The sequence below is a fragment of the Mus musculus genome, chromosome 10 (genome assembly GCF_000001635.26).
Source record: "Mus musculus strain C57BL/6J chromosome 10, GRCm38.p6 C57BL/6J".
NCBI classification, from domain to species: domain Eukaryota; kingdom Metazoa; phylum Chordata; class Mammalia; order Rodentia; family Muridae; genus Mus; species Mus musculus.
In genome coordinates this window covers 89,519,880-89,537,622 of record NC_000076.6, presented here as the reverse complement: position 1 = coordinate 89,537,622, position 17,743 = coordinate 89,519,880, and the positions used below count along the sequence as shown (strand labels likewise).

Below are 17,743 nucleotides of genomic sequence, written 5' to 3'. Positions count from 1 at the left end.
TGGTCTACAGAGTGAGTTCCAGGACAGCCAGGGCTACACAGAGAGACCCTGTATCAAAAAAAAAAAAAAAAAAAAAAAAAAAAAAAAAAAAACCCAAAAAACAAGAAACCAAAAAACTGTGCTAGGGAAAGAATTAGTTGATTGAGATGCAATTCCACTTATCAAGCCATGGATGAACTATAACTGCCCATCACCTATCAGCCTAACAGTTCAGGAAAACTCAATTTAAACATTCCTAATAGATTCAGTTGTTAAATAGAATTTTTATTATTCTTAAGCCATATATTTTATTATTATTTATAAAACACATGTTATATATTACATATATTATATATTTTTATTTTATAATTATATAATATGTTAAACTATATTATATTTATACATTTATATATTATATATTATGTTATGATAAATACTATATATTATTATAGAATATATATGACATTATACTATATTATATATAACATATAACACCGATCATGTACCACATAACATATAATATGCAATATGCAACATACAACACAATATATATAATGTACAACATAAAATATAACATATTATAATATAGCATATATGACATATAATATCATATAATATAAATCTATAAAATGTAAACATATACACATAAATAATGTGCACAAATGTATATGTGCTGTAGGAATAAAATATAAAATGTGTGTGTCTTTATGGTGTGTGCATGCACGTGTATGTGTACACATGTGTATGTGCATGTGTGCAGACTAGTATGTGTGTGCAAGTATGTGTGTATGTGCATGCATGTGTGCACACTTGTATATGTGTGTATGTGTGTGCACATGTGTGTGCACACTCATATATGTGTGGTTATGATGTGTGTGTGTGTGCACATTTATCACTCTGAGAGCTGGCTGTTGATCATTCACCACACATCCCTGTCCTTACCTCCCATTCTACCCTACTGTTTTGTTTCTTTTTCCCCTCATGTTCTAGAAACTCTGGCTTGAGTTTTCTCTTCGTTTTATGGGATTCTCCAAACTGCTTCTGGCCACATAACATTCGTTGGCGCTTTTCTCCTTTATCCCCAATACATTTCTTTCTCCTCCTCCTTCTCAGTGGCTCTCACTGAATGCCCTTCAGGTGTTAGTTAAAAATCCCTTTTTCTGAACTCCTCTGACATGATTGGTATGTTGGTCATGTTTGCAACCTGGTGAATAAAACACCTGAGAAAAAGCAAAGGATGGAATTTCAATTTGTCTCATGGTTTCTGTCAGAGGTTTGAGCCCATGGCAGGCTGGCTCCATCGCTATGGGTCTGAGAAGAGGCTGAAGGAGAAAGAAGAGATGTGGGGAAACAGAGATACTCCCTTCTTGGAGGCCAGAGAGAAGGCAGGTGTGGGGAGAATCCAGGTGTGAGTGTAGAAATGATAGGCCTATCAAAAACATATTCCTCCTCCCTCTAATCTCCTAAGAACCCATTCAGATATGAACTCAGTTGGGGGTTGGCCTGGTGCTGCTATATATCCAAATACTAAACGCTGTACCCCAAGATCTGGATGCTCTGAGAAGCAGAAGTGAATACTATGCCAGCTTTTGTTATGTAAACCTTGCTCCCCAATTGAAAGTTAATTGGTTGATAAAAGGCCGGAACCTAGGATTGGGCAGTAGAGAGAGAGAAGGCTGGGACTTGAGGACTAAATGATGAGTCCCAGGAGAGACCAGAGAAGGAGAAAAGAGACAGAGAGAGGAGGAAGCTGTCCAGAGAGGAGATGGACCATAAGGACGTAGCCAGAAACAAAGAATCCTGAGGACAGGCTGATGGAGCAGAAATAGTCTGGGAAGACACACAGCAAGTGATAAGGGACCTATGACTGGCATGCCAGTTAGAATAGCACAAAACCTGCCCAGTCTAGGCTTACAGCTTGTAAATAAACACCAGGATTTCCTGTCTTTTGTACTAGGCTAGCTAGAATATATCATTCACTGTCACATGTCATCATGGGATTCATTTATGAATGAAGTTAGTTCTTCCATAATCTAATGACTTCTTCAGAGCTCCACAGTTCAAAACAAGTCTTCAACATGTACTCTCTTTTTCCAGGTTCAGGTCATGCGCAAATCGCAACAGCAAGGTCTTGACAAATACCACCACAGCACCAAATCCTTCTTCCCCTTGATTATATACTGCCATGAGGAAAATTCTAAATCACTTACCTTCACTAGGTAAGTTGTAGGAAGGGGGAGACCACACTCTTCTGTTCCCTGCTGAGTTGATAGTGACTTTGTGGAAAACGTTAAGGGCTTAATGAATGCTTGTTCCTAACTCCCTTCTTTCTCCCTGTGATGGTTGGAATTATTCCTATAAAGAGCGCATTTTCTGTATGTCATGATTAACATGAAACATTTTGTGATGAGACCTCACTGTATAGCTTTGGCTGACCTGGAACTCACTCTGTAGGACAGGCTGGCACTGAGCTTACAATACAAATAGATGTCATCCATTCTTCAGGTGGTTTCACTCATTGTTATCTTGCTAAGTGCCTCTGTCCATGGATGGATGAAAAGCTTCCAGGGTTAAGTTGTGGCACTTCCTACTTACACCAACACATTGTTTCAGATAGTTTGCAATCAATGACAAACCAATAAACAAGATAAAGATGTCTGTCCATGTTCCGTATGGTGAGACAGACGTTAGGCAAGTAAGTGCATGTCATGTGCTGTAAGAAAAAATAAAGAGAGATAAGATGGAGAATGGAGGGGCTGGATTGATGGCTCAGTGGTTAAGAGCACTGACTGCTCTCTCAGAGGTCCTGGGTTCAAATCCCAGCAACCACATGGTGGCTTACAACCATCTGTAATGGGATCTGATGCCCCCTTCTGGTGTGTCTGAAGACAGAGACAGTGTACTCACATATATAAATAAATCTTTAAAAAAAAAAAAAAAGGATGAGGTGAGAGCAGAGAGAACCATGCTGTTGTATGTCCAGAGAGGCCTCTCAGATAAGTGAGTGATGAACTGAGTGACAATGGCAGGTATCTGGCCAAAGACCCTTACAGGCTATGGAACAAATGACATAGATGTCCCTTTGTTAATTCCCCTCCCTCCCCTAGAGGAAGACATAAATCAAACCTACAGCAGATTGAGACACAGTCCCACCAAAGCTCTCTATAAGGAATCAGTAAGTTTACTGCTTTCTTACATAGGTGAGAGGATTACCTATAGGGGTGTGGGTGCCTCCTATAGCTGGATAGATGGAGGCCCCTCCCTAGAGTTGGGTGACTGGGGATCAAGGTGTTTACAAAGGTGGTAAGAACCTGCTGGGAGTTCATACTAGGACACTACTATGTTTCTGGGCACAAAGTAGGTAAATAATACTTTTTTCAAGCAATAAATAAGAGGAAAAAATGGTGCAAAGTTATTGAGCAGTTGCTATATGCCAGACACATAGGGAACATTTCAACCACTCATACGCTTGACTGTCAACACATCCCCTCAGCTCCTCTACATGTATCAGTTCTACAGATGAAGAAACCAAATCTCAGAGAGGCCACATGCTCAATGCAATTAGAAGACTGAGAAAGAGGCCAGAGGGAAGCAATGAGCTACCATTGTTCTTCAGACAGGAAGCTGTGGTAGGCCCAAGCTAGCAGAAGATCAGGGTGGCTCAGGAAAAGAGGGCATTCCAAAGACAGAATCATTAGGTATCTTTTACAACTCCATGCAGGAAGCCTGGGAGAGAGACAGCGCAAGGCAGCTTATCCTTTCTAGTTTTCATTTCTGGCAAGTAACAGAACTATGAAAGAAACTGCAGAGTGAGGCAGAAATCTGGGCTCCCGAGACCCTACAAGACAGCCAGCAGACCTGTGGTGCTAGGTGAGCTGTGGGACTCTGGCGCCTGTCACTTTCCCTGTCTCTGGATTGCGCTGGCAATTCCAAGGCTCTCGGAGACTCCTTTCCGTGTTTACATCATTTAGCAGGGAAGGACTGTTAATGACTAATCTGTGTCCATGGGGCACAGAGCCAAGGGAGAGATGCTGAAGCTTATGCCGGAAGGCCGCCTGTGGTCACCCAGGCTTCTGCTTCAGTCTCTCCTCCTTCTCCTCCTCAGCCCACTGTCTCCTCATCTCACCCCAGAGAAGAACCGAGTTCTGAGAGTCTACAGCAAAATTACTGGGCACTAGAAAGGAAGACTGGGCTCCGAATCCTCTTAGAGCCTTGGACATCTCTGGCCCAAAGCAATCCAAGTAAGTACCCAGTCATGTGGAAGTGGGAGTGTGTCTCTCAAGGTAGCGGCGGCGGAAAGAATACCACTTGCAGGCTGCTCTTGGAAGACCGTGAGCTTAGTCAACAAATGACCACGAGAGTTAGCAGTTTGATGTAAAACTACAGAGGCACCAGGAGGAAAGGCAACTCCAAAGATGAGAGCTGAAGCTGTTTACAGAACAGTGCTTACTTGATAACCATCCTTTCCACATTCTGGTCCCCCAGAGGGCACTGCTGCCAACAGTTGGTTTCCAAAAGAAAATAGGGCTTAACGCCGATCCTACAGAAAACCTGACCTATGCAGTGTGCTGCCTTCTGGCGGTTTGCCAAATCTCTGTGTCTGTTTGTCAGGTGACCATGGGCTGAAGAAGAGACGACTGAATCCGCATTTCAGTGACATTAAGATTTTCTTTAGTTGAGTAGCTTCAAAGTGCTTTCTCTTTTAGTTTCAGTTAATACTCTCGGCGATTGCCTCCCGCTTCTAACACTAATATCAGAGAAATATTAAAAAAAAAAGAGATAGGAAAATCCCGAGGAAGAACTTCATTATTAAAGCAACCCTGGGGGGAAGCCGTAGATAAGGCCCGCTGGTCTGCTCACTGCCATAGTGATGCAGACAATCAAGGAACTTGGATAATTCTTCCTAATTGGACTTTTATTTAGAAAGGAGGGGCTGGGACTAACTGATGACCTGTCTCGGGTTCTCAGTGTGAGCAAGTGCCACCTGTATTCTGCAGATCTGACGCTGTCACTGATGCTCTCTCCTAGAGCCCCTGCAGCCATGCTGAAGACAGACAGGGCTGGGAACCCTTAAGCTCATGTTAATAAGAAGAAAATGAGGAAGAAACCTAAGGGAAGATGGATTGGTTTATGGTGTAGATTATGATGGTGATCGTATATCTTTTTTTATATCAACCATACCTTCATAAAGTGTGCGCGCGTGCACGTGTGTGTGTGTGTGTCTGTGTGTGTGTGTGTGTGTGTGTGTGTGTGTGTGTGTATGAATGTTCTTTTCCCTTAAAAGTGGGCATGAGGGGTAGGAAAATATAGAAAGATAGTCAGGAAGCTGTCTTGTGTTCCTGGCTTTGATTTTTTAAAACGATAGACACGTTCATCTCCAAGTCCCTCCCTCCCCCTCCCAAATGGTGAACCTGTGCCATTTGCACCCTGGACACTTCTGTTTTGCTGACAGTGTTGCAACAGTACTGATGTAACTCCCAGTTCACAGATGAAGTTCTAGACAGGACAGGACAGAGCTTTTGTTCTCCAGACAGTGCTTCTCAGCACACAGCTCTCCTGCAGAGGAAGAAGGAACATGGTGCCATCCTTGGCTTGACTCCAAGATCAGGGCACACTATACAGAATACACAGCAGTTATAAGGCCCAAGGACCCTGTAAGGAAGGAGAAGTGTGTGTGTGTGTGTGTGTGTGTGTGTGTGTGTGTGTGTGTGAGAGAGAGAGAGAGAGAGAGAGAGAGAGAGAGAGAGAGAGAGACAGACAGAGACAGAGACAGAGACAGAGAGACAGAGACAGACACAGACACACAAAGACATAGAGGCAGAGACAGAGAGAGACAGAAACAGGGAAACAGAGAGAAAGAGGTGAAGCTAACTTTAATTCCATGTCTATTAAATGTTCCAGGCTTTACATAAACTGCCTGTTTCCTTCTCACAATTGCACTCTGTGGTGTGGAAGTCCTGTGAGTACCCATTTTACAGACAAGGAAAACAAGGCTGAAAGAGAATGAGTTACCTCTCCTTGGACAGACAGCTAAGAAGGGGCAGGACTTGGTTGGAGTGTGGCTCTGTCCTTGCTCCCCTGATCTTGTTGTGGTCTGGGAAAAACTTGGAATTGACAGCTGGCAGCCATTTCAGTTTGACAGGGTTGGTTGCTGAAAACCACAAATATTTTGAGGATTCCTAAAGCCTCACGCACAGGGAATTTTTCTAATGAGTGCCCTATCAGCGGGGGAAGTGGAGAGTGAGACTCTGCGCTCTGTAACCTGCCAGGGTACAAGAGCTGATTGGACACTTCAGTTATCAGCATCTTAATTAAAGCCTGGAATGATCCCAGTGCATCCAGTGATTTCGGGACATTCTGGAAGGGATCCAAGCTCTGTGGTTCACAGAGGCTGTGGGTGGTGGATGCTACAGCAGCGCTTGTCTGGATGTAATAGGATTTCAAAGGCTCTCGGGGTGGAAAGGAAGGAAATAGGCTTTTTTCTTGAAGGGTCACGAGTCCCCCCCCCCCACTTTGCTTCTAGTCTTATTTTCCCTTTAGTCCACATGACATGGAGTGGGAAGTAAAAGAAATCCAACCCCCAGTCTTTTTATGGAGTTGGTAGGGCTAGGATTTGAGCCTCAGGCCTTGTGCACACAAAATACAAGATCTATTCCTAAGCTATGCCACCAGCTTCCTCCAGGCTATTTCTTATTGTCCACACATTTTCTGCCAGCAGAGATGGAGCTAAAAGGCAACACGATGTGAGTTTCTTGAGTCCTAAGCTGCATGGGGACACAACCATCATCACACAAAATTACATCCTTGCTGCTATTTCTCCTCCTCCTCCTTCTTCCTCTTTTTCTTCTTCCTCTACCATCTCCTTCTCCTCTTCCTGCACTACTTCCTCCACCACCTCCTCCTCTTCCTCTTTCTCCATCACCTCTTCCTCCTCCTCTTCCTCCACCACCTCCTCCTCTTTCTTCACCTCCTCCTCTTCCTCCTCTTCTTCCTCTTCCTCCACCACTTCCTCCTTCTCCTCTTCCTCTTCCTGTACCACCTCCTCCTCTTCTTTCTTTCCCTTTTCCCCCAAGCTGAACCCTTTGGCTTTCCACTTTGAGTTATTTCTTTCCTTAGTTACCCCTTTCTAATTTTGTCCACAAAAGAATGTGTGTGTGTTAAAAAACTCTCCACTTTGTACACTTGTATCAAGACAACATTACTACAGTACAGCTTGCAGGATAAAAGATAACATGGTTTATTAGGCCTAAGAACTACTAACAGGGTCCTGGTGATTCAAAGTAATATGTGTACTTAGGAAATATTTTATTAACTTTTATTTTTCAAGATCAAGTCCTAATACAATATTGAAATCTCTCTCCCATTTAAAGTGGGCTAAGATGAACTTCTCTTGGCCTTAGTGAGCCTTACTCTAATTTTTCTTAAAGTTATTATTGTTTGGTGTGTACATGTTATGGAGTGAGGCATATGGGTCATGGAACCTGTGTAGAGATCAGAGGGCAATTTTGTGGAGTTGGCTCTCTCATGCTACTTCATATGGTTTTCAGGAATTGAATCCAGGTGTCTGGGCCTTTACCCTCTGAGACATCTCACACACACCTAGTCTCTTTCATTTCAATTAATGTTATCAGTTCAAAGGAAGAAGGAATAGCATTGCTCTGCATTTTGAAGTCTTGTAGATGTATTTGACACCACCATCTAGAAGGTATGTCATTAATTCATTTGGCCATGGAGAGAAGAGCCCTGTTGAGGAATGTCACCAACCAGAGGATGCCAATTGTTTGGGACTGAGCTCATCTCTGATGGACTAGAAAGCCAGACAGTGCTGGTTGCCTGAGAACTGTGGGAGTTCTCAGCATAGACACCAGTCCACACCATTGCAGGCCTGGAGGAGCAAACACTGACTCTAGTCCAGGGTTAGACAGTGACATCATCCTAAAGTGCGGATTTGGAAACCTTTAGTTTCATAGAGCTCTCAGCTCTGAGTTTGGGGTAATGATTAGATGCTAGGATACAAGTTTCCTTTGAGACTTTATTTATATACATTTTACAAAGACTATTTAGACAACAAACCCAATGTAAATGATACTACAGGGTGGATGCAGTTGTTTATTGTGCATTTGTAACACCTGTCAGACACAGGACCCTAAGAGTGAACCTTAAGGCAGACTATGATGTCTGCTGGATAAGGACATGTCTACGTAGGTTCATGAAGCACATAGCACTCTAGTAGAGGATGCAGATGACAGAGGGTTATCTGTGTCTATATGGCAGAAGGGAGAAGCTGGGAGCTTCCTGCTCAGTTTTCCTTGAACCTAGAACTCCTCCCACCACAAATTATTTAAATATTTTGTTTTCCTGTAGAGATTTTAATTTTCACTCCAGCAGCACAGAAATGCTGCACAGTTCTTTAAAAGTAATTTTACTTTTATTGTTTTTAAATTTTTAATTTATTTTGTGTGTGTTACTCTAGATTGAACACGGGATCTTTTTTGTTCTTTTATTGAAAATAGATTCTTTTCTCATAATATATAACCTGATTACAGTTTTCCCTCCCTCTACTGCTCCAGCCCCTCCCTACCTCCCCTCCCATCGGTATCCACTCCCTTTCTGTCTCTCATTAGAAAAGAACAGGTTTCTAAGTGTTAACAACCAAACGTGACAAAATAAAATATAAGATGAAGCCAAAGCTATCACATTGAAGTTGGACACAGAGACCCAACAGGATGAGAAAAGTCCCAAGAGCAGGCACAAGAGTCAGAACCCTACTTGTTCCGTCAGGAGTTCCATAAAATACTAAACTAAATGCTATAGAATTTATGCAGAGGACCTGGTTCAGATGCGTGTAGGCCTTGTGTTTGCTCATTCATGTGCACCTTGCTTAGCTGATTCAGAGGGCATTATTCTCCCCGTGTCCTCTATCCCCCCTGGTTCTTACAGTCTTTCTGTGCCCTCTTCCAAGAGGTTTCTGAGACCTGAGGGGAGGGATCTGATGAAGAAATCCCATTTAGACTCTCTCTCCACATAACGACTGGCTGTGGGTCTCTGCACCTGTTCCCATACAGAGGAAACCTCTTGGTGATGACTGGATGAAGTGTTGATCTATGAGTATAGCAGAATCTCACTAGGAGTTTTTTACTTTTTTAAAATTTTTTTATTTTTTGGCTAGTAGTATTTGATTTTACCCTAGGTTTCTGGGCTATCTAGTCTGGTTCTTGGTCACCCATGCAGTGTTGGATGTGGGTTCCTTCTCCTGTCTGAGCTTTAGATCATATCAGACATTGGATGGTTGTCTGGTCTAATGTGCTTTGCTAAAGTGCTCCCCCGAGAGACTAGACACCATACTCCCACCAGTGGTGTGTGAGAATATCCAATACACATGCTTTCCCTGTCTTTGAATACATATAAAACTTAATTTTTTATACAACTTGATAAATAAAACAGTACCTAGCTATATACCAGGTTTTAATTTTTCTAGTTGCTAATTAGGTTTTTATTTATTTGTTTGTTTGTTTTTGTGCACTTGTGTTTCTCCTTTGGTCAGTTCCTCTTTGCCAATTTGTGCCTTGGATTGTTTAATCTCTCCTGATTTTATTTATAAGAACTATTTATATAATGTTTGTTCTGATGGCTTGGTGGTTATGTGCATTAAAAATATCACCTTCCAGTTTCAGAATTTAGTTTTGTTTATAGTGTTTTTAATTTCTGTGTTGTGTGTTAATGTCACCAAAATTATTATTTCCCTACTTATCTCTTAGTAAAATTAGTCCTTAACCCATGATATTATAAAGATAACAATGTAACTTCCCATTAGTCTGTCAAATAGTTTTGGTAAATTTTGAAGTAGTATCCATTTGAAGCTACCACGAGGAATCCTTTTCCAAGGATAATGCTAGATAGAAATCTTTGTTTTCATCTCTGAAGCAGTAATGGATTTTTCTGCTACAATTTCTCAACTGGTCAGACTTCCACTGTTTAAAGTTGCTCAGAATTCTTACTTCTTCTACCCACTTCCAACATGCTGTGCTCCCAGTCTAATACTCTCTCTCTCTCTCTCTCTCTCTCTCTCTCTCTCTCTCTCTCTCTCTCTCTCTCTCTCTCCTTTCTTTCATTTCCTTACATGCACCCCATGTATGCCTGGTACCCAGGTAAGTCAGCAGATGTCATTAGATCCCTTAGAACTGGAATTCTAGACACTTGAGAACCACCGTATGGGTGCTGGCAACCAAGTGCTCTTAACCCCCGAGCCACCTCTCCAGCCCTCTTTCAATATTAGACTCCAGCCTCTGTTCTCTGAAAGACTTCTCTCATTCTCTGAGTCACACTCCTGCTGATAAACCACCAGAGACTTCCCCTTGGGATAAATTCCAAACTCCCTCAGCCATGGGAATGCTGTGTTCTCGGGCCTCATCTCCTAGAGTCCTTCTCTGGGTGACTCATGCCCACATTCCTGGACCTGCATTTCCCTTCCAACGCTCTAAGCTCAGGCTTGTAACCTTGCTCTATGCTTCCCAGGTCTTAGTTCTCCCTTGTGTAGCATACGCTTCTTGCCCTTCACAGATAACTGTCTTTGGTTTCAAGGCCCACTTTAAAAAATAATTTATTTTTATTTAGTGTTCATTGGTCTTTTGCCTGCATGTACGTCTGTGTGAGGGTGTCAGAAGCCTTGGAACTGGAGTTACAGATAGGTGTGAGCTGCCATGTGGGTGCTGGGAACTCAACCCGGTTTTCTCTGGAAGAATGGCCAATGCTCTTAACTGCTGAGCCATCTCTCCAGCCCTAAAGATCCACTTTTAAGAGAACTCTTCTCTGGTCACCTACTCGTATCCACTTATAGCCCCTCAATATTTATCTCTTTCATCTTATTATGATCACTATTGTTTACCTGTGTATTTACTGTTGGAATGTGAGCCAGCTTTTTGCTTTATCCACCACTGTATTCCCAGTACCTAAATCCGAACTTAGAACAAAATAGAGAATTAATGAGTTGGGTCAATGAACACCCAACTTATACTCTTGTTAGGACCTGGGCTTTCTTCTGTTATAATAATGATGATGATAGATTTGAGGCTTTTATATGTCTGACTGTCTAACAAAGAGTCAATAAATGTATATTGACTGAGTAAGTGAGTGCCTGAGTCAGAAATTGCTATTGAGACGCTTTTATAAAAGAATATAGTTCCTTTAAGAACATGCTTACTAGACAAGACAATGGCCAATGTGTCATATTGCTGAAAGGGTTTGTATATGCTTTTATACGAGGTTACCCTTGAATCCCTTAATTTAATGGCTTGATTCTGTACCTTTCCATGTTTTTTGCCTGAGTTGAATTTTGCGACTACTTTTAACTGTGCAAAGTTAAGTTAGCTAAGTCTTTGCTTTCACATTGTGGACTTGATGTTGGCTGATACCATTGTATCCGAGACTCTTTCTTCTTCACATTAGCATTCCAAGGGGGCAAAATATTAGCATTCCAAGGGGGCAAAAATAGAAGTTCAGTGAACTCTTCAGGAATAGCCTCAGAAGTATTACAATTCTATTCATAAAATTAAGTCACAGTGACAGCCCATTCAAGGGTTGCAGTAGACTCGTTATTTATGGGAGGATTTTCAGGATTAGCTTCTGGCTCAAGACGGCATTGTATACACTAATGCAATTTGCTTGAATGGTGTATGTGTGTGTGTGTGTGTGTGTGTGTGTGTGTGTGTATGGGAGAGACAGAGACAGAGACAGAGACAGAGAGAGAAAGACAAAAAGACAGACAGAAAGAGAAGGAGTCAGTAAGTTAGAGTTTTAGAGCTCACTCATGTCTAAAAGACATGTCAATGGACTCTGGAGTTTATTTACCTATGGGGTAAATATTGAGACAGATGGAAACATTATCCTTTTTCTAGGGTTCATTTCTCTTTGTCCTTAACAACATACCTTTACACTGAATCTTGAGCTCCCTCTGAACACGAAGTCACAACAATGAGTTAAGCTTTGAAAAATGACCTACCAAGAACAACAATATCAACCAACCAGTCCCCCGAGAGCTCCTAGGGACTAAGCCATCAACAAAGGAGTACACATGGCTCCAGCTGTATATGTTGCAGAGGATTGCCTTGTCGTGCATCAATGGGAGGAGAGGTCCTTGGTCCTATGAAGTCTTGATAGATGCTCCAGTGTAGGGGAACTGAGGGCGGGGAGGAGGGAGTGAGTGGGTAGGTGGAGGAACACCCTCATAGAAGCAGGGGAAGGGAGGATGGGATAAGGGGTTTCTGGGTAGAAGGGAACCAGGAAAGGGGATAACATTTGAAATGTAAATAAAGAAAATATCCAATAAAAAAAAAAAGAAAGAAAAATGACCTACCACAGTCTATGTTCCACAGATCTGTGTTCATAGGACAGTGTTAACCATTGCCTTTGTGTGTACACAGAGAGTCCACACATGCAATGAGGTTTTATGTGCATCTCCCAAGACCCAGTTGCTCTACACCAGCCAGTGCTGTATAACTGGAACAACGTCTACTAAATGTCTCCATTTAAAAATGGCTTATGCTAGTGGAATCTCTATTTCTACCACAGACTTCCTGTGACACATACTATCTAAATAAGTAAAAATTGATAAACGGAAAGTGGGGGTCCATGCTACCAGTCGATGCTATGTCCTATCACAATAAAAGCAAATGGCACATACCCCTTTAGAATTTATTCCCCAGGTTTCTCTTTTCCAGGAATAAAATTTTAATTTATGTATAATATTTATTTCAATATATTATTATAAAATGTTGATATGTATTTAGATATTTCACATAGTCTTGGCATTTGCTGTTATATATATATTTATTATATATATTTGTTATTAATAAATAATATATATTATATGCTTATTATATTTATATATATCATTTTATTTACTTACATTCCAAATGATGCCCCCTGGACCCCACTCACAGATTTTGTCCCCATCTCCCCTCCCCTTCACCTCTGAGAGGGTGGCACCCTTCCTGGTGCATTGAGTCTCTACAGGAATGGGTACATCCCCTCCCACTGAGGCCAGACAAGGCAATCCTCTGCTAGATTATTCCCAAGGTTTTAAATTAAATCTTTTGTTGTAGTGTCATAAGAATAGACATCAAATAAAGTCAATGTTCTGTCCCTGCTTCCACCAAGACCCACAGCTTACCCTTTGTATTGTTAGGTTTCTTCCTCTCTTTCATTCCTCTTTGACTACACTGTTTCCAGTTCCTCTCTCCCTGTGTTTACAAACCCCTGTGTCTCTGGTGGGTACTCCAGTCATACTCCTTTATTGACCATTTTCTAATCCCCCCTTTTTCATAGACTTACTTCTGCTTCCAACATTTCCATGAGAGCACTCTTCTTTTTAAAATAAATATTTATTATTTTATTTTATGTGTATAAGTGGTTTTCCTGTGCTTGTTTGAGTGAGAAATGTCGACATAATTTCAGCTAGTTGAGCACATGGTGGTGAAGTTTGGGGAGGATGAGGGGGTGTGGCCTTGCAGGAAGAAGCATATCCCAGGGATAGGCTTGGAGAGTTCAACTCCACATGCCAGTCCCAGTTTGTTCTGTCTCCTTTAGTTGAGATGTGAGCTCCCAGTTTCCTGTTCCTGTCACCATGCCTGACACTCGATACCACGCCTCTTCTCCATCATCATAAAGTCTTTATTTTTCTGGAACCCTAACCCCAAACAAACTCTTTCTTCTGTAAGCTGTTTTTGGTCATGGTATTTTGTCACAGCAAGAGAAAAGTAACTACTATAGACTCTGTGAATATATGTGCATCATGTGTGTCGAGGTACCTGTTGGAGGGGGTGCTCAGGTCACTTGGAAGGGAGGTTCCAGATGGTTGTGAACCACTGTGTAAGTACAGGGAACTAATCCCAGGTCATCTGCAAGGTCAGCAAGCACTAAACTCTCTCTCTAATACCTAGCGTACTATTTTTTAAGGATGTATTTTATTATTTTTATTTGTGTGTGTATGTGTGTGTGTGTCCTTTCTCATGCGTGTGCACTTCTGAGTTCACGCACCCACAGAGTCCTGCTGAGGTATGAAATCCCTTGGAGCTGAACAAATGGGTAGTCTCCAGCCGCCTGAAGTGGATACTGAGAACTGAACCCAGGTCCTCTGCAGGAGCAGCAAGCGCTCTTCACCACTGAGGCATCTCTCCAGTGCCCAGAGTATTCTTCTCAAACACAGACTTCACTGTTGTCACCCCAAATCTCCAGCATATCCTCGCTGATCACAGTCTGTCTGTCAAAACATTTTATGGGAAGAAACTACTTTCTCTCCAAGCTTTCAGGAGGGCTAAGAGTGAAGCTCTGTATGAGCTCCCATGTCTTCACAGCTGTGTCAGTTCTCGATATTATAGCATTAGGATTCGTTCAGTCTCTTTCATTATGTATATATGTGGATACGTAATTGTATATAGTGCGTATATAAGTTTGCTCAATCTTTTCGTTATGAAATATTTTTAACAGGCAAAGAGAAGAGTAATGTAGTTACTCCCCTTGTATTTGTTAGCCAGAATCAAGACAGCATTAAGGATGTTGTAGAAATGTTCTATGCACCCAACTCAGTAATGTTCTGAGTAATGGAGTCATTGCTTTTATTCATATATATATAAATAAATATACAATATATTATCTTATACTTCTATTATTATATAATAAATAATGATATAATATTATAAATTTATACTTTATAATTGTATAAATTAATATTTAAATTATTATATATTATATGTACGAGTAAATATTCATATATAGATAGATACAATGAGAGCAAGGTTTACAAACTTTTTCTGTGAAGGGAAGAGAGTGGGAGACTATTTCAGGCTTTGCAGAGCACGTGGACTGTTTTGCAACTTTTCTACTCTGTCTTTGTAGCTTTATAGCAGCTAAAGACCAAAGGGCAAATGAAGCCCTTAGCTCTCAAGTCATAGCTCGCTGGGCCCAGCAGCAGAGTGCCAGTGGTAATAATAGCTTTGCAGATATCTAAGAACGTGTAAATGACATCGAGTCATATGTACTATTCTAAAGCCTGAATCTTCTGTTCCGTATGATGCTTTTTACTTATCCATATGAGCACACGAAGTCCCGGTTCATTTTGTCATAGTTTTGTTCAGTTTACAGGCATTTTAATTCCAAAAGTGTCCACACAACGCTTATTTACTGTATCCATTCTTTTGATGATCGATTGACAAGTTCCGTTTCTGACATTTGGAATATGGCGAACATTTTTTTCATTCATGTCACCCTTTTTATATGTGTTGAAGTATGAGAAAGGTTAACACTTTAGTCTTTGCAGAACTTGACACTAGGTTTTAAAACTTTATACTGCAGAGTCTAGGGGTAGAAGTGTTGAGTGACTAGTTCCAGGTGGCACGCAAAGCTGTAGGAACTCAGAACAGATATGTATTCCTGACCTCATGTTTTTTTCTACAAGAATGCAGCTGTAAGGTCTGCAGTTACATGTGGTAGTTTGAAGGAGAACTGTCACCCAGAAATGTCTCATGTATTTAAACACTTTGTCCTCAGGATTATTCTTTGGGGAGGTAATAGAACTTTCTAGGAGGCACAGGCTTGCTGGAGGAAGTTCATCGCGGGGTGAGCTTTGAGGATATATGTCCTTATCACACTTCCTGCTTGCTCTGTCTAACTCGTGTGTGTGTGTGTGTGTGTGTGTGTGTGTGTGTGTACATATAACCGGGCAGTTTCTGCTTGTCCTGGCATACCAGCTGTGTTTCTAGCATGTCTGCTTCTTTGGAGCTATGAGATGTCACCTACCTGTGAGCGGAGCTTGATGTGTCTGCATTCACGCTTGTATGAGAGACTGTTTTCTCTATTGTGCGCTTTGATACAGAGGAGTAGTCACCCATCTGCAGAAACAGATCGCAAGGCAAGGTGTAATTTTGATTGAGTGAATACCGGCAATAACTTAAATTAAACTCAATAGAGAAAAAGTTTAAGTGTTGAAAATCTTAAAGCCTCTAGAATTAAAAGAAATTTATATATATTGCAGAAAATATTTTAGTGGCCCCTTCTACATAACAGAGTCACTTTTTCCATATCTCATCTATGTTCTGATGCAGCCACAACATCTTTGCCAGGCCATTGCCACTGTGCTAGAGCCACCATAGTCATGAATCAAAGAAACCATTTTTACTTTGTAATTAATCTAGACACAGGCATTTTGCTCTAGCAACACAAAGTAAGCTAAAACATCAAGTGCTTGTGTTACTTTTTCCAATAAAAGAGTTTCTTTTTAAAAAGCTCTTTTAGGGATTAGTAAAATCATGGAAATAGGTTTGAGTGTGCCCTACTCACTATTTGTGACTAGACAACTCTGTTGTTAACTTATTGGGGGCGCCAACATTGTGGAATCCCCCTCTCCCCCCACCCCACCAGTGAGCAATAATCACCCAAACGAGGCAGACTTGGAGGAATTGAGTTTTTCTTTGGGTGAGCCATGATAAATTATATCCAAAAACTTGTCGTAATAGGAGAATGTGCCATTTTCCCAAGGGAATACACCAGATATAATGGAACTTGGCAGAACTATGCAAGGGAGACAGTAAAAACAAGTAGCTTAAGTGAGCCAACATTTCTTCGGGGACTATTATGTGCCTGTCATTTGAACTGAAGATACCACGTTTAAATGAACATACAGTAGTAGGATGTCCAGAAATCCAAATGAAGAACAATCCACCTATAAAACACTAGAGACCATCCCATGGACAAGAACCAATCCCTGACACTATTAATGATACTCAGTTATACTTGCAGACAGGAGTCTAACATAATGGTCCTCTGAGTGGCACCACCCAGCAGCCAAAGGAAAGAGATGCAGACGGAGACTCACACACAAGCAGTAGGCGGAGCTCAGGTAGTCTTATGGAAAAGTTAGGAGAAAGACTGAGGGACTCAAAGAGTACAGGGGCTCCACCGGAAGACCAACAGAATCAATTAACCTGGACCCCTGGGGCTCCCAGAGACAGGATCACCAACCAAAGAGTGAACACAGGTTGGACCTAGGCCCCATGCACATATGTAGCAGATGAGCATGGTCTTCGTGCAGGTCCCCCAAACAACTGGAGCAGGGGCTGTTCCTTAGTCTGTAGCCTACCTTCCTTCCTGTGGACCCCACACCCCTAAACCAACAGCCTTGTCTGGCCTCAGTGGGGGAGGATGTGGCTAGTCCCGATGCAACTTGATATGAGTTTTGGGGGTTAGAGGTGTGAATGGGTGGGATGGGTATGTGGGGGGGGGGGTTAACATCCAGAGGAGGGCTTCCCCTTATCTGGGAAATGGGAGGAGGACTAACGTGAGGGGGGTACTGGGAGGAGAGGAAGGGCTGATATTGGGCTGTAATGTGAGTAAATATATACATTTATTATAGAAAAGGAAAATTTAAAAACAAAACACTAGATACATGTAATGTGCTATGGAATTATGTTTTATAGTCCTGTGAATAATACACAAGGTTAAAAACCGTAGCTGTCATGAACGGTCTATGCTCCCAGCTACACAAAGCAGGAGGATCCTCGAGGCACAGGAGTTCAGGAACAGATTAGGAAACATAATGAGAATTTAACTCTAACCAAATTAAACCAACCTGCAGAAATGAGAAAAGGGGACCATGGGTGAGGGGGAACCTAAAATCAGAGTTAGCATTAAATGGCAGTAACTTGCGGATTATACATTTGGGTTGAAAATGAAGAACAATGAACAGCTTTTAGCATTGTAGAATATTCTCTTC

General features: G+C 41.7%; 1 protein-coding gene across 2 annotated transcripts in view; it reads left to right on the top strand.

Moving 5' to 3' along the window:
- Window positions 1-3,977: 3,977 nt before the first annotated feature.
- Window positions 3,978-17,743, top strand: part of Nr1h4 (nuclear receptor subfamily 1, group H, member 4) — a 79,412-nt gene continuing 65,646 nt past the window's right edge. The window contains exon 1 of one of the 2 annotated variants that reach the window (XM_006513393.4): window positions 3,978-4,220. The gene's annotated coding sequence lies outside the window, so the exon portion shown is untranslated. The remainder of the gene's footprint in view (window positions 4,221-17,743) is intronic. The other variant, NM_001163504.1, reaches the window with a different exon arrangement.